Here is an 18,058-nt window from a genome sequence, read left to right as displayed (position 1 = left end):
GCCTTTAGGTTAGTTGTTTAATCTTACATCCATTCCACCTGTACAGGTTTTAGCCAAAGCCCCATTCCAATGTTCAGATGTCAGAGGGGGCTAATATAATCTGAGTTGTAACCCTGGCATCCTCCTACTACTACCTATACTTTCTTCATGTTGTTAAGTTTTACCATTACTATTATGTGTGAATTGCTTTTTCACATACTTTAAGAATGGGCTTAGGAGATTGCATATTGCCAAGGAGCTGAGAAATGCGGTCAGAGGCAGCTGGTCTTTGACAGGGCGGCTCCAATGCTGCAGCAGTCAGGCTGGAGAGAAAGATAAAGGGATGTTTGGCTGGGCATCCTCTCACTGCTAGCTGTCTGTTGGCTTATCTTGCAGAGCCTTAGTTTAGTTTATTACTGGGAGTCTAGTGCATACGTATCAGTCACATAGTGCCTTCAACATTTAAAGGCATTGCCTAGTTTTTATATTTGGGTTTTATAACTGCAATTTAAAAAACAAACAAACAAACAAACTGAACAATCCTTTAAAATTGCAGAACAATATATCTTGTTTGCGTGATGTTGAGGTGGGTTAATTCCATTCAAGGCAAGAGGGCTACTGGTAGTGCTGTGTTGGTAATACAGTTATAACACAACATTATATACAGTACAATTATATTCAGTTATTATAATACAGATATTGTTATTTGTTCCAGACGAGGACTATTTCATCATAGATAATGCATCATGTCGTGTAGTAGGAGCCCTTTTTATTTTTTCGCCCCTGGCCTTCCAACAGCCTGAGTCTGCCACTGTGATCTAGGTTCATGTCTCAGTTGATGCATAAAATTTGATTCATTGATTAGAGAGGGTATGGCTTATTACAACAAATCTTAATTTCCAGACATTTCACAGTCTCCTGTAGGGCTTTAGGGTCTGCCTGTAGGCTGTTAGTTGGTAACTCACCTCGTTTGAACAATTGTTCCAAAGACTCTACTCATCATGACGGACCTGTGCAGGCTGGAACATGTTTCCCAGGTCCTCTGTCACTGTGTGGTGGTTTGGCTATGTGGCCCTGGAAATGGTGACCTGGAAGACAAGAAAATATTAATTAGTGGGCAAGTTGGAAGCTTGCACACTCATGATCTTCCTACTATTTCTTTCTTTCTTTCTTTCTTCTTTCTTTCTTTCTTTCTTTCTTTACTTCTTTCTTATTCGGTATGTTTTTTGGCACATAACTACTTCCACATACTTAGTGCTAAAAATTTCATTCAAACTTTAAAAAATTCATCTTCTTGGTGTGATGTTTGCTTGTATTCAGCTTTTTGAAAACTTAAAAACTTTTTGAATTATTAAGCTTTATTTACACTTTTTTCCCCATAGGAAAGAATGGGACAGCTGCTCCAAAATTCAGCAATATTCAACGATTTGTTAGTGTGTCATACTTTGAGCTAGAAACTTCATTCTAGTTTTAAACTGTTCAGCTTGTGGCTTAGAATTTTTCGAATTTTCAACCTTCTCAGAGCTTTTACAACTTTTTTTTTTTTATTGATAATTGTTTTCACTATTATTTTTATAATGGAACTTAATGGGACGTGACTTCAAACTCACCCATTTTCACAGTCTTATTCTGCTTTCATAGTTTAGTTACAGACGTCATCTAAACTTAAAATGGTTGAGCAGAAGTAGTAATTTAAAGGTTTAAAGCAACTTTTCAATATCTTTCATTGTTTTTTAGAAAATATTTTTTTAGTTTTATGCTTTTTTTCAGACCTCTTCAGATTTTACATGAGTGCGTATGGGGCAGCTTGCCCACGCAGTTTCCCCAGAAACTGCACTTTTCTAGTTTAGAAATGTCATGCTAAGTTAAAATTATATGTGGTAATGCTGTATCAGTAATAGAAACTGGTTTTAGTCTTCTACAGTAACAAGAAAAGACTTTATATTACAAATAGAATTCACAAATGTATTAGTATCTTGAAACAGCTATGTTTCCTCTTCTTTTTCTCCATCTTTATCTTCTTCACAAAGATGAATCACATTTTTGAGGGACTAAAGGTGCCTAAAAATTCACAAAACTTTGTACATTTGTCAAAGTGGTGAAAATTTTATAGGTCTTGCATTGGGTTGGTGAAATGGCTCCAGAGCGCCCCCTACAGTGAAATTGCCCTTACAGTATATTTCACCTACATGTATGAAATTCAGTAGGCACATATAACATGGCCAGACTTACAAAAAAGTCTCTTGGAGCCATTTTTGCCATTTCCAGCTGTTACACTTGAACAAACTTCTCATAGAGGTTTAAACCAATCAACCCCAAATTTTGTCTGTGACATCTAAACGCCATTGTGATGCTAAATAGAGAAGCTTTGAGTTTTCGTTGAACAGCATATCCGTGGCAGCATGGCAAATTTCTGTGTTTCACTGTGAAAGAAGCAGTTGTTGTAACTCAAATCTACATCGTCTAATCTTCCCCAGACTTCACAAGTTTGATAAAAGTCCAGGCCTGAAGACATCTACATGCCAATATTCAGTTACAGTCATAGTGTTACCTATTGGCAACAGGAAATGACAAGTTTTATACTCTGGTGTATGACCACATCCACCTCAAACATGATATGAGTCTACATGTGTGAAATTTGGTAGCTGCATGTAACATCCCTTTACTTACAAAAAAGCCTCTTGGAGCCATACCCTAAACCCAACAGGAGGTCAGCCATTTTGAATTTTTGGGCAGTTTTTGCCATTTCCAGGCATTATACATTAACAAACTCCTCCTACAGATTCTACCTGGGAGACTTTGAATTTGGTGTGTGACATCTCAAGAGCTTTGTGATGCTAAATTGTGAAGCTTTTGAGTTTTTGTTGAATGCCCTGGAAGTGGCATGCCGGTTAATTTGCATGATTTGCCATGAAAGAGGAACATGTTCTAACTCCAAAGTACAATGACCAGTCTGCCCCAAACTCTTCTCCTGCTTGATAAAGCCTGATTATATGTGACAAACATAATCCGACTTACATGAAATTAAATCGTGTGGTCTACATGATATGCAGCAATGGAATGTGGATCATGGAAGTGATACATAACTCCTTGCATCATGTGACCTTCATGAAAATGCATGTCAGGCAACCTGAACTAAATATATTGCTGCATTAATGACCCACTTGTGTATCGCTGTATACTGGCAACAGGAAGTCAAGTCTTATATTACAAACTTCTTTTGATTTACATGAAATTTAAAGTGTGTTTTATACTTGATATGCAACAACATAATGTACTCTAAGTGTGTGTTTTCTAGCACCAAATAGTGGACACCTAGGAGACATTTAGGGATATAATACAATGTCCACTAGTCATGAAAATGTATATCTTTACATCATATTTAAAGTGTGTGGTCTACATTCAGGTTAGTGATTAGTTTTGCCACAGGTGCCGCTCCTTCTGCATGCAAGGTGCAAGGGCCCCTTCATCGCTGCTTTATAATAATACTTGTGATGGCAAAGGCAGGGATAATTGGAAATGGAATCAGTTTAGCAAATGAAGAATCCAGGAAATTGGTCTTAACCACACTAGCTCTGGCACATAGTGTCTCTTGCTCCATCTGCGAGATTGGGGTGCCATTAGGATATTTACTGGCATGGGCTGCATTAGCCCCCCTGGTGTCAGCTCCAGTTTGTTGATTGTCAAACTTGATATAGAGAATGTGGTGTCATTATATTCCTCTACACCAATCAATTCTCCTAACGCTACATTTCATAGGCTGTCTGAAAAGGCAACATTATATATGATTGCACATGAATGTAAGTTCAGTTTAAGAACAACCATAAATTGTTATCAATTCATCCAGCTTTGTCCACTGGAGGCTGAATGGCACTTAGTGTGCTAGTGATGTTGATAGATTTAATTGAGTATATATTTGCCAGGCGGGTAATTCAGCTGTTCAGATGCATTGTCTCAGATGTGCATTGTCTCACATATGGTGCTACAGATTTTTATATAGTCATGTTGAAGGTCAGGATGGTCCTCTGAGCAAACTGAGCTGTTAAGATGATCTTCTGTTTGTTCTCCCTTACTTATTTAGCTCAGGATTTCAATTCCTTTCCATTAGTTTGCCTTTGGTTCAAGATAAGAATGATTGTTGTGAAAGTTTTCCATAAGCCTTCTGTGCCATCTCCACAGGCCTGGTGACACTCAGGGCAGGATGGCTGGTCAAAGATGCAGCGTCTCCTCTATAGTTTCAGCTGAAGATCATCAAAAAGGAAAACTCCAAAACCTGAGAATATGTCATGAGGAAAAGCAAGTTATTAGTGAAGATTTTTCTTAGCAGTGTGTTTCCTAGTGAATGCATTGTATGTTTCATTAACCATTATTTTTGCATAGGTAATTTATATAAATTTAGTTTTGGTTAAAAAATATATTTTTCACAGCTAGTCTGGGTGTAAAGTATGCTGAGAATGTTCTACCTCCAGTGTCTTTGTTATTTTTATTATTGTCCAGAGTCAAGGCGACGAAGGGCGTCTGGTTTCATCGTGCTGAATCCATCAGTGATAACATGTATTTTTCATCTGTTCTCCCTTTTTGTCACTACTAAGTGTTGCTGCTGCACCTGTAGCTGCAGTTTTCACCACATAAGGAAAATCAGGAGCATCACCATAATTTTGCAGAACCTTTCTCATTTTTTCTTCCATGTACATTATGGCTTCATCTAAACTTAGCAACTATTGCATAACTTTGGTCTTGAAGGACTTTACCTGTGATTTTACATGTTTAGAGTAATATCTACAAGATTTATATAACTCACATTTATGCAAATCTTTTCCTGAAACAAGCAGTCATATTTTAGAATGCTTATATCATTATCACTACCCTTTATCCATACCATACCATAACACTTTATCTATATAGCACATTTAAAAACAACAAAGTTGAACCAAAGTGCTGTACAGGTTAAAAGACAAAACAAACAAATAACACCTAAAAACAGAAAACATACATGGTGTCACATGAGCAGTCACTCAGGCTATGTTATGTATCCAGCCATTATATTCCATCCATTTCACTATGATATGGAAATGAACTTCCTGAAACTTCAAACTTTCTTCACACCGGTATTCTGTGAGTGTTGTAAAGTTGTCATTGTTAGTTTTCCTAGAAGAAGCAGCGATTTGATGTGATTTGATGACTTGAAGCTGGTGGAGTGAAATGGCCTCTGCCAGAAAAACTCCCTGGGCAAATCTTGGTTTACACAGTGAATTTTTAATTCTGTGGTTATGAATGGCGATGATGTTGATAGCCGCTCAAGTAGAACATGTCAAGTTGTTGTTTGTTGTCTTTTCAGTTTTTGTAGTCATATGTAGGTTAACACAGGGTCAGCAATGCAATGAATTGTGCTGGAAGAGGGTCAGGTCAGCTTTATAGTACACAAGACTAGGTCAGAACCTAGTACATGGCTGGGCCGCGACTACATTTATTAAGTATCTGTTTTGAAGATTTCAGCATCTTTATCTAGTCTTTGCCCCTTTGCATTAACACACACATGCAGACATGCACACACACACACACACACACACACACACACACACCCCACTGTCGTTCTCACTCAGTGTCTTACAGAAAGCAAGATTCAAATTTCAGTAAATCTCTTAGGCGGCTCTCAGGCAGGACTTAAGCCTCACTGAATCAGTGCGTCAGCTGGAGCCTGGAGCCTTCTCTGTGTGAGGCTCACGGTTCTCAGCAAAAATAGACTGGAAAATGATCTGCTGCAGTCATATTGACAGCATGCCAGCAACATTACATAACTGACATGAAAAAAAATCGAACTTTTTACAAACTATTACTGAAATTGCAAAAATGAACAGCAAACTAACAGCGCCGCAGCAGCACTGCTGTCTGTGCGGACACACACGCGTGCGAGTCGCAGCAGGTCAGTGAGGCAGCCATCACCCACAGGTCGAGGTAACTACTCTGACCTGGGCATGACTGTTCATGTGAAGCCGCCATTTTGTGCTGGTGCTGTTGGGGATGTCCCATGAAGTGTAATACAGGAGCTTGACACTTGACAAATTTACATCAGGGGCTGTTTCTCAGTGCCGGGACTCTAACTCTCTCTCTGCCCCTCCGTCTCTCTCTCTCTCTCTCTCTCTCTCTCTCTCTCTCTCTCTCTCTCTCTCTCTCTCTGCTGTGTGTTTAATACATTTGGAATGCGCACTGATTCATTTTGAAAGAGAACAGTCAGTAGGGAAAGTCCAACACATGTTGCCATGTTCCTGTATGTTCCTGTATGGTCTACCAGATGGTAGCAAGGAGCAAACACAGATGTAGATGTTTCAACCAAAAACTCATATTTAAAAAAAAAGAGATTTTGATTAGATGTTGTGAAACCCATATATGTTGGGTGATGCAATTATGCTTCAAAGTGATTCTGAATTTATGGCAGTTTTAATCACAATTTACATTGAAACAAAACGTTTTACAAACCAGGCTGGGGCACTAAGGATTTCACAACATATATCCACAATGCCTCAATTTCAAATTTGAATTTTTGGTTGAAACACCCACTTTATAATGTCTGTCCCTGTGGACTGTTTTCAGGCGGAGAGACTGTTTCATTCTGCCTAATTTCGAGTCATTCAAGTCATCAAAATGAACAGTGCTGTGGATGTCTCTGAAAGTTAATATCAGAGACTTCAAAGGAACCTGAGAAGGAGGTGTTACCCACCCAGTCTCAAGTCTGTTGAGGATGGAAGGCTCACATCAGGCAGAGTGGAGTGATAACAGGATATCTCTTTGGGCCAGCTGTCTTCCTGGGCCTTCCTGTGCAAAATGTCGTGGTGAACATGGATGTGACAGTCACAGATGAGTTCAGTTCAGCAAATGGCCTGAGGTCATGAGGTCATGAGGTCATGAGGTCATGAGGTCGCAAGATGTTGCAATCAGGACTCAGCCTTAACATATGGTACGTGTGAGTCAGTGGGGTGTCCTGTATGATGTTAGTAACTAAAAAGCACTCAGTAGAGGTCACACCTATGCCAACACAATGCAATTGTCAAGATATGCCAGTTCCACTATTCACCAAAAATTAACCACACCCTCTGCCACACCTCGGGCTCTATTTTCGCAGACCAGGTGAGGCAGGGGCGCAGCGCAGCGCAGCTGGGCCAACTGGGTGTGGCCAAGTGGATTTTGCAATTTTGGCACGCCATGCGCCATGGCGCAACTACTGCGCCGTTCCTCCTACCGGCGCAAGGGAAGAGAGAAGGCGTGGAGTGGGTTTGACACCGCAGATTCACTTTAAACCAATCAAATGAGCCCCTGTCCTCTCCTCTGAAATGCGCTGCGCGAAGGCGTAATGAACGTTTACACAATTGACGTGGAAGTAGAGAGCAGCAGCATCACACACTCAGGACAATGAGGCCAGTTGCTGGAGTTACCTGCCATCCATCCATCCATCCATCCATGCCTCTATCCTCACATTCGTCTTCCTCAGTCCCGTCTTTCCATTACCTACCTGCCTCGCATCTCTCTTTCCAACTCTGTCACCGTCTGTCAAAGTTATTGATTTTTACGAGCAAATATACATTTAACTGTGAAGCCCCCATTTTTAATGAATGTTTTTACATCAAAGGATAATCCTCGCGATCTTCATATAAATACATGTTTGTTTTGCAACTTTCAACTCCATCACTCACTGATGCAACTACACACTAGAGATTAAAACAAAATCCGGTTCATGAAAGCTTTTACATTTGCTGTTCTAAACGCCCAGTGTCTGGCAAGGAACCGATGCATTTTACATTTTCGGTATGTGTGGAATCAGGGTTTCCGTTGGAAAAAACTGGCACCGGACAACGTGACCGGCAGGTTTTCAATTTACCGGACAAATGTTCCGGTCAAATATCTGAATTTATTGAGCTTAAAATTATATGCAGACTATATAAGAATGATATCAAGGCATGTCAATTTATAGTGTAATCTTTTTATTGAAAAGTAGGCTATATCAAATAAAATGAGTGCCGTCAATTGACTCACGTGCGTAACGTCTAAAATAAATAAATAAATATTGCACAAGCCTGTGCTCTTTTAACATGAACATTGCATACAATTGCAAACAATTGCAACTACAATTTGCAAACAAAAAAACGGGCTCATACCATTTTAATAACGCAGCGTGCTGCCACCTTGAAATCAAATAGATGCAATAAAAACTTAATTCAGCAGCTGAATTAAAATCGAAAGTCTCAAGTGTCTCTCCGCAACTTGCAATGCGCATCAGTCTTGTGACCTTGTTCTCCCCCAGGCGACTTCGCTGTGCTGTTTTTTAAAAAAATTAATAAATAAAATTACGTGGAAATTGACTGTTTTAATAAAATTCAAATTGTGAATATTTTCACAGGACATTTAAAAATTACTGGACTTTGGCAGATTTTACCAGTCAAAGTGCGGTGATTACCAGATAATGGAAACCCAGTGTGGAATATTTAATATGGAAGAAGAACTGTGTAGTTAACAGGAGCAGCGCCAGACAGCATGACTGGAAAAAAGACATCACCGTACTGGACACACTGTTTGACTGACAGGTGATCAAGTTGGGTTTCCATTGCGCTGCCAAACGGTGCCAATCTCCTTTGATTTGACATCAGTTGTGACGGGACAGTCGATATGGAGATACATTTATGTGCTGATTGAAATTATTGCATTGAATTGTGTTTTTTGTGGATATTTATTGCATTGTTAATGTGCCTGACAATCTGTGAGGTTGTGGTGACGTGTGCGCACTGCCCGTCGGTCAGCCAAAATTCCACTGCGCCAGCCCCGCTGCGCCTTGCGCCGAAAGTAGACGTGGTTTCAGATGGCGAGCTTTGGGCGCCAAAGCATTTTGGCACGAAAATGTCACTGTGCCAAGCTGAATCTGTCGGCACCTCCCCCTGCTGCGCCGCCACTCCCATCTCGGCGCCCCTCGGGTTGCGCTGGTCCAAAATACCTCTGTGTGGGGTGCGCCTCACTGCGCCACCCTGCGCTGCGCCGGGAAAATAGAGCCCCTCATGTGTTTCCCAGTCAGTATGAAAAGCTGTACTTCCTTGCTATGCCCAGCCTCTCCACTAAGTTTCAAGATGCTCCATGACTCATGACTCGTATGTGAAGCAACCATTTCTTCCTTGGTTTATGATAAACCTTTCCACCAAGTTTTATGTAAATCCATTCATAATCTCCAGAGATATGACCAACTCACAAATCATTACTGCATGTCTGCTAATCATCTGTGAGTTGATGCAGTTCAACAAACACTACAGCACAGTTAAACAAGGGCTGTCAAAGTCATCCATTTTCTGAAACACTTTAATTACAAGGTCATCATGGAGTAATAATGAAGTACTTGCTTGCGCTTTCATTTGAATTAATGATTGTTTACACAGAAGTTCTGTGGGCTATGCAGGACGCAGTAAAGTGGGAGCATCTGAGAGAAGGTCTGTTTAAGAGATTTGAAGAAGAGATTTGTGATCGCATACAGGGCGCAAAAATAACACCTATTATAAGTTAAAACCTCCCTTTTTATTAAAAATGTGTCATTGGCTACTTTCTAATTTAGGGCCCTATCTTGCGTCAGAGTCCCTAAACCCGTTATTTGGGGATTTAGCATTGCGTAAGAGGCGTTCCCCCGCAAAAGTTGCTATGTTGCACACCTGCTGTTATCCCTAAAACACTTGTGCTACCCGTTACATTATGCATAGGCGTAGTTTGGGCGTTAGGCCAGTTAAACCAATCAGTGTGCCAGGTACCATTGCCTTCAAGAGCAGGCTGCGTTATCCCAAATCCTCAAAACCCATGATGGAGAGAGGAAGGTTGTGATTTAGTACTATCTCTGCCATTTTCTCAGGGGTTCAACTGAGGCTAAAGCAAGGTGGCTTTTTATAGGCGAGTTAATTGGGGAGGTGGAGCCGCATGTGCACGTCCACATGTGTCCAAGTGGACGTGCATTGAAGCCACCTGGGCGCGCTCTTGTAAAAGCAGGATTCAGTATGCTCAGGAACCCCCAGATTAGCCTTGGTTCTAGGTCACTACAACGTTCGGTTCCGAGGTTCCTACTAATATAATATACTATGTATTTCCTACTATATTATACTACTATACTACTATATAATATTCCTACTAATCCTACTAATAAGAGAAGAGTAGTTTGTGTGTGTGCCACCCCTTTTCCTTTGAGCCACTGATCCCAAAACAGGCTCCAAGAGGTTTTTGATGTTGCTGAGTCGACTGGACATGGTCCCAAGTTGATTGGACCATGAGAAATAGTCAGAACTGGCCCATATAGGTGGGAAAAGGAACCCATATCTCAGGAACAGAGCATGGTAGAGACACTTGACCAAAACTGGCATGTTCAGTGTCCCTGAAAACCCCCAGAGTCACTCGGAACTGTGTTCACTGGAAGTGGTTTCCACTGTATCTTGCCTCATCATGAGGTGTACGAGTGCTTTGTGGGATTGTTGGGAAGGCAGTGGGATCATCGCCAACAAACACAATGCAGGCAGACACAGTGCTTAATGCTGAGAGCATAGAGGAGTTTTGACCGCTGGAGTCAGAATGTTATTTATCAGTCTGCAATATCCCAGTGACAGGCACACAAAAACAGCTTTTAAGGAGAAGGGGAAACAAATCTTGACAGGGAAACAGATTTTGACACAGCACTTTTGCTAGCCAGCTGCAGACATCACAATGTATTGCTTTATTGGCATGGATGTAATAGACATAACTGTCAAAGTGTCAAGTAATAATGAGATCAAAAAGGTTTCAATTCATTAAATCAAGAAAATAGCAGAAAGCAGTGAACACTTGCTGTGTGTGTGTGTGTGTGTGTGTTGCTGTTGGTGTGACTATCAAGTGTTAATTAATAATTAAAGGAATTATAACAAAATTACATATAGAGCACACATGTAACTAGGCTATAAAAAAGGCACAATGTAATCATAAAATTATTTACAAGTCAAATAATGTATATTATTTAGGCTTTAATAAACCACAAACTATAGGCCTACCAACCAAAGGATAAATAATAATAATAATACTAAAAAAAATTAAATGATGTCTTTATACTCTGGTCTTATTCAAGGACATGAGGTCCCTTATTTTGTGGCGGGTTGCCAACATCTCCTTGTTAATGGGGAGGTGGAGTGCAGCCATGAATGGAGTATGTGAATGCATATCATATCTAGCGTTTGTCAATCATATGAAACCCTCCCTACATTTCTATACACTGATGTTACTGCATGGAGTGTAACTACATTGTTGTATTTCATTCAAATATTGACATACATTGGTGGTCAAAGGAGGGGTCATCCCAGCCTTTTTGGGAAAAAAATGGGACTACTACAGCAGTGCCCGACTTCCAATACAGAATTAAAAATACCGCTGTTGAAATTTTACAGTTTATTATTGATGATGTTTAGTGTTCACATATCATGGCAAATCAAGGTATGTTAACTTGTATAGCACATTTTAACAAGGCAAATCAAGCGCTTTGCATTAAACATCAAAAGTATAACACAGGAATTAAAGCCATTTTCCTTACTTTGACAATAAAATCCCTTGATCAGCTAACTGCAGAGTTTATGAGGACTGCAAAGGAGCTGCTATTTAAATTTCAGCAAGCTCTCTCTGCAGTGAAACAAAAACGAAACAAAAAAATCCTACTAGAATGTTTGAGCACAACTGGCCAAGGGAAAATGAAAATGAGGGGATGCCATTTCACACGACAGGCCACATCATCCCTCACAATTTGAGTCCTAATCTTGTCAAAGAGGACAGCACCCTAATCTGTCCGTCCACCACAAGGTTTGCATACAGCTCTTACAGACATCTTGCATGTGGTGAGATTTCATCACACAGGCTAAATATTACTGCAATAAATGCTGCAGGCAACAGGAAAGCAGCAGTTGTTGCTTTAGCCCCCCACCCCCTCACAGAGGATGAAGAAAATATTCCCAAACCACTGAGGCTATGATTCATAAAGGCTCAGCAGAGTCAGCACAGTCACACAAGTATTTCCACAGCCTGGAAAGGCCCCAAACAGATACACATTAGGCCCTGTGCAGCTCCTTTATGACTTCTTTTTGTTAGATAGGACACAACTCCAGTAGAAAAGAGTTAACATAGTCATTGTCACTGACAGCTGCATTTGTGTCTTGTTCTTGACATGAGAAGAGAGAGCCAGCTGGCACCAGCGGGAGGTCGGGAAGGATAAAAGCACCTTGATAGCACTCTCCGATGGGGATGGACACTCGTGTCTCACAAGCAGCCAGAACCTATCCAAACACAATTCACCATATTTCAGTTTCAGTGTGCGGCCCATCAGCTACTTTCCTGCTCAAACTAGTGACTGATGTTGATGACAACAAGCAGCTATGACTCTTGCCCAGCCCTAAAGTAACAAACACGTCTGTTTCCCTTGATAACGTTGACTTGAAACGTGAAAAACTACTAAAGTTGAATTTAATATTTTTAAATCTGAGTGATATCTGTTTTATGCGTTGAACTGTACATACTATAAAATACAGTTTATATGAGGTGAATATGAGAATTAAGAGAATAAAAGTGAGAATAAAAATTATAACGTGAAACAAGCTGATTTGGTGGCAGCCCTGGACAGCTGTCATGGCACACCAGAGTGCCATGGCACCCACTTTGAGAACTACTGAGTTAGAGCACGGACAGTAACTTCCAACTTTAGATTACAGTTTGCATATTAGGTCAGTTGTAAAGGCCACAACAAAATCAAATATGTAAATCAACATCCCATCATGGTATCACCAAGTAGAAGGAGCTGGAGGACATGCTTGCATGAAACCAGGGGCATACCCAAGCAGGAAACATGTTTAATAAAACTGGAACAAAAAGACAAGGCAGTGTATCTGACATGCGGGTAAAAAAACGTGACTGATATGTTGGCGGTCTGGATAAGGGGTAACGACTAAACAAGACACACTAGTGCAGGGACAGTCAGAGAACTAGAGGAAAATGGGGACTAGTTAGAGAAGACAACTGGGGATGTAATACAAAAGGCAGGGCTAATGAGGCTAACACAGGGCAGGTGTGCAAGGAAATCAGCTGGGGGAGACTAAAGGGAAACCTGCCCTGCGTTCCAATACTCATACTACCATACAATTTAGTAGGGGAAAAAAAGAATTAGCATGCATATTTCATACTAAACTACATACTTTGTAAGGGCAGCTGCAGTACATACTAAAAGTAAAAAGTATAAGTATGCAATTTGGAACGCAGGGCTGCAGTTCAGATAATATGTAGAAAACAAAACCAGACAGTGTAACAGATTACAGAGCATGTTGCCGAGATCCAGTCATGCTGCTTATAATCTGTTCATCCAGTGACAGTGATAGCCAGGCAAATTTCTGATCTTCAGTTACTGTCCATTTGGTTGTTATATGAGATAGAAGTTATATTTACATACTAACTAAATTCAGTTGAAGTCTTGACACAATGGCCATAGCAGCAATGACAACAATGGCATTCCCTCCCCATTTCAGCTCCATTCACAAATAGGACCACCAAAATGTAGGCTCAAAACTATAATGCAGTATTAGTAGGGAAGGCCAGGCTATGTTCCTGTGTTTTGGTGTGGCTGTATGGGGGATGGAGTAGTGGTGGTGATATTGTACCTAATGTTACATACGGCTGCAATATTCAATATTATTGAATATTAGCCCAAGCCTAGCACGTAGCTCAAAATCTGCTCATTGTTAGACCTCAAATTAAGAAGTGAGGTTAATCAACACGAAGGACAAATGAAGAATGAAGGACAAAAGTGCTCCATTAAGAAAATGCTTTTGAGGTTTATTGATTTATTAGGATCCCCATTAGCTGTTTCAAAAGCAACAGCTACTCTTCCTGGGGTCCACTAAAAAATCAATACATACAGACATTTATCACACCATACACAATTTACACATTACAAAAATAAATAAAGGTGAAAGAATACGGATTTAGGCTTTGGCGCAGTGGAGAGGCTTGGTTGGTTGATTCTCAGCAAAACAAAATCATGCCTTGGCTCTAATCCTGGTCAAGCACTGGAGTCTGTGACAGGAGTTATACTTGCTCATTTCACTGTGGCGGGAGTCTTGAATACTCTCTGCATTGTTGTTTTGTGAAACATGAAAATTTACTCCATAGATCTTTCAAGCTCAGTATTTTTGATAGGACTTATGTTGCCAAAGGTGACATTCATTGACATAATTTTGCTTCATCAAATAGGTGTGTGTTAAATGATTTTAAGGCGTGATGTGGAGGTGATTTCTCTCTTCTCTAAGTGCCTTAAAAGTTGATTATCCTGCTTATACTATGGCCATTTACCAACAATATAAAGGAAAGGGGAGGAAACTATAAAAATTTTCATTTATCCTCCCAGTTGTTAGTTTATCAAGTTTTTAACATTGATATCTTTACACATTGGATAGCAGATGACTTAAGAACAGTAATTAAACTATTCATAATACTCATTTTAAATGCACACCTGCCAGCCAATCATTAAAGAGTGTTCACCCAGACCATGGTAATCAGTTTTAACTGCTGCATTTTCTGCATTAATTCACTCCAGCAGGACAGCGAGGCCGTTCTCCCCTGAGTAACATTGTTGTTGTGACTCTGGTAAGATCAGCCAACTATAGTGACAATATGTCACTTGTTGGAACTAGCGCAGCAACAAAATGATAGCAAATGTTGTCATAGCTAACATTGCTGTAGAGCTCATTTGCTAAAAACGTACATTCTGGAGGCTTGTAGTTGCAGAATTGAAGTGGCAAAGTCCATGACTGACTCCATCAAGTTTCAAGTTTTAAATTCATTTAATTTGTATAGCACATGAAAACAAACAAGTGCCTCACAAACACAATAAGATACACAGAAAGGATGTTAAGATGTGTGTGAAGAAGTTCAACAGCCTGTCTAATGCTCTCTGACAGGCTGTTCTAGAGCTAAAGGGCCGCTGGAGAGAAAGCTCTGCCTCCCGCCTTTTAGAAAAGTGAACAGGGGATGGACAATAATCTGCAGTAGAGGACCTAAGGGACCTGGCGGTGTTATAGGGGGTGGCACGCTCACAAGTACAGGGAGGGGTGACACCATGAAGAGATCTGAACACAGTTAGGAGGATTTTGAAACTGATTCTGAAATGAACAGGGAGCCAGTGACAGGATGCCATCACTCGCCATTATTTTTTGTGCAATTTGGTTTATTGAACAGGTACAGAGGAGAGAGGACAGAGACAGGGGGTGACATGCAGGAAAGGGCTGGATTCAAACCCAGGCCACTGCAGCGTAGTCTTAGTTTTTCATGGTTTGTGCCCCACACAGTGAGCCACCGTAACCCTTACCCCCAACCCTTACCTCTTCTTGCCCTCTGATATACAGTAATGCTTGGTGTGCCGAGCTAACAAGCTAACAGTTACTGTGCACAGGCTGTAGTTTGTTGAGTGTACAGTATAGCAGGCACAGCTGAAGAGCCAATCAATTTTGTCACTAGTTGCTTTTGAGGAATAAAGTCAGCAAGGGGGTCTGAAACTCGCTAAATCTAGTGACAGAGTTAACCGCAGATGCAGAAACTCATGTTTTTCAACCATAAATAGATAAATAGATAAATATGTTGTGAAATCTTTTGTATGCCAGCATCATGTGCAAAATAATGCGGTTGCAATGTAAAATGTGGATAATCTGTAGTATAACAACCTAAGATGGTCCTTTAACAGTTGACTGACAAAATATTTAATAATCATGGGCAGATAGATGCTAAAGATTTTACCTGTGCAGAACCAGGGGTAAACCATGTGCTGCTGCAATACTAACCCTGCTGTCACATTGGTGCCTCCTGCAGCTACCACCAGCATCACCCCTGCACCAAAGACCTCCAGTCATGTGACACGCTGCAATGACAACCAGAAGAGTTACTGTGTGAACGGAGGGGAGTGCTTCACCCTGGAGGTCGTGCCAGGTAGCACCAAGTTTCTCTGCAGGTAGGACACTGGGCTGACTTAACCAGTTTTAACTAACTGAATTTCACATAAAGTAGTTAGCTTTGATTCTTCACATTTTAATACTCTACATTGTACATTGTGAAATGCCAACAGAATGCCACTCTGCCATTTATGGGTTTGACATGATGTCACTGTGTGTACACTTTGCCATCTTTGGGATGTACTGTGACATTTCTCGCTTTCAAACACACATGCGATATAGCAAATTATTCAACATCTTATGCTGAATCCATCAATTTGAGGTTTGAAGCAATTGCAATTCAACTTTTTATGGTACACCTCTTGGAAGTCATCAGCATCATGTTCAACTACGGTTTTAATTGTGGCCATCAAGCCTAGCAATGGTCCCAAATATGCCAACCACAACAAACAAGTGATGTCAGAGAAATCCATGAATAGACATTATAAAGTGGTCACTTGTTTTTCAGCCATTGTATCTGTTGTATTTGCAAATTTTTCAGAAGCTACTGAGAATGGGATACTTACATTAATTCTTGATGTCTTTTAACCATTTTGAGGAAAATAGTCAGGCAACATCTACATCAGGAAGGCAGAGAAAATTTTAAAGCATAAATAAATGTAGTGAGAGATACACTTGGGCATCTCCACACTTTGAGTAAAGTGTAAATTAAGTAAATTAAAGTACATTAAAGTAAATTAAGTAGAGAAAACTGTCTATTTTAACAGATAAGTGATGTGTTCTGATTGGATCAGCCCCAAGCAGAGGCATGATAAAAGCCCCCCATGGAGGCACTGGTGGAGGGTCACACACAACAGTAGCTAAAAAAAACCCTGTAATTTAGCTTATTAATAACAGTCAAAGCACAGAGTCACTCACTACCAGTAATGTGCAATTGCTTACCATATGCTGTTGAGAGTTAAGTTAAATGATTGCTGCGGCATCAGGACAAATGTAGAATATCTGCACAACATGCATTGCTGTGCATATTCATTCTAGATTTATGAGCTGATTTTTTAAAACATTCTGCACCAGCACTAAGTTGGATGTGCACATAATTTTTCTTGCTTGATGCAGCATCAGGACAAACACAGGAAGCAGAGACAGAGGATGACCATCAGCACAATTGCTGAAGGGAAGCTGCTGATAGATCTGGCATGGCTGCAGAGGTTGCTGCACCTATTATAAATTAATTGTCTCAATAGTGCCTCTGAATGTGTTCTAAATGATTGCTATAACACGATTTCACCATGGGATTGTTATGCGGGGTTAAAAAGGGGCACAAGGCTCAGATAAAGGCCTGAGTACGCAGTGATTTGAAAGGGCATAGCTGAGAATCAGTGTGAACTGTGATTACAGAGCAAACACCTCCAGCTTTAGAATGATTAAGGAAAAGACTGAGGAAATCTGTGTGAAAACGTACATAAATTAGTTAAAAAGGTTACAATTTTAGTTGGATCAAATGCATTTGATGAAGTGGTAAATTCACTACTCCTAAAAAATATAAAAGCTGATAAAAATGCACAATACAGGAGGGAATTAACATGGGGAGAAAAAATACCTATGTCTTCCAACAGCATTTTATAAAATCTGATAATAACAGAAATATAATTGTTTCTGCTGTAAAATAGTTGTATACTGTTTGGACTCTAGGGGGCTGAAAAGTAATAGAAGTGAATGTGAACTAACACTGTATGTAACTCTGAAGTTTAAAATGATGGACATCCATGCAATGGGAAATAAATGCACAAACAGCACTGATTGTGAAAAGATTTAGTGGCAAATTTAAGCAAACACAGAACATGGTAAAGGTGATAGGATTTTTGAATGGCAAGGGGTCAAAGGGGCCAATTAAATAACCTTTATTGAGTTTCTTCTTGAGTAACTGAGACACTAGGCTCTTAGTGATCAACAAATACAGAATCATACTGAGAAGACACCTGTGATGTGAAAGCTTCAATGTTTATTGGCGTGAAGGCTGGCTTTTTAGTAAATCTTTGAGCCATGATGACTGCTGCTGAGGGCAAGACTGCCACGGTCTTGCACACTGATGTCAGAAGAGCGACTTCACAGTTGATGCAGATGTG

General features: G+C 40.3%; 1 protein-coding gene across 1 annotated transcript in view; it reads left to right on the top strand.

The window, feature by feature from the left end:
- nrg1 (neuregulin 1) overlaps positions 1 to 18,058 on the top strand; it is a 48,798-nt gene that overhangs the window by 7,652 nt on the left and 23,088 nt on the right. The window contains exon 2 of the mRNA XM_030065324.1: positions 15,853 to 15,991. The gene's annotated coding sequence lies outside the window, so the exon portion shown is untranslated. The remainder of the gene's footprint in view (positions 1 to 15,852; positions 15,992 to 18,058) is intronic.

This window comes from Myripristis murdjan, chromosome 12, assembly GCF_902150065.1.
Source record: "Myripristis murdjan chromosome 12, fMyrMur1.1, whole genome shotgun sequence".
NCBI classification, from domain to species: domain Eukaryota; kingdom Metazoa; phylum Chordata; class Actinopteri; order Holocentriformes; family Holocentridae; genus Myripristis; species Myripristis murdjan.
This window is presented reverse-complemented; position numbering and strand designations above follow the sequence as displayed.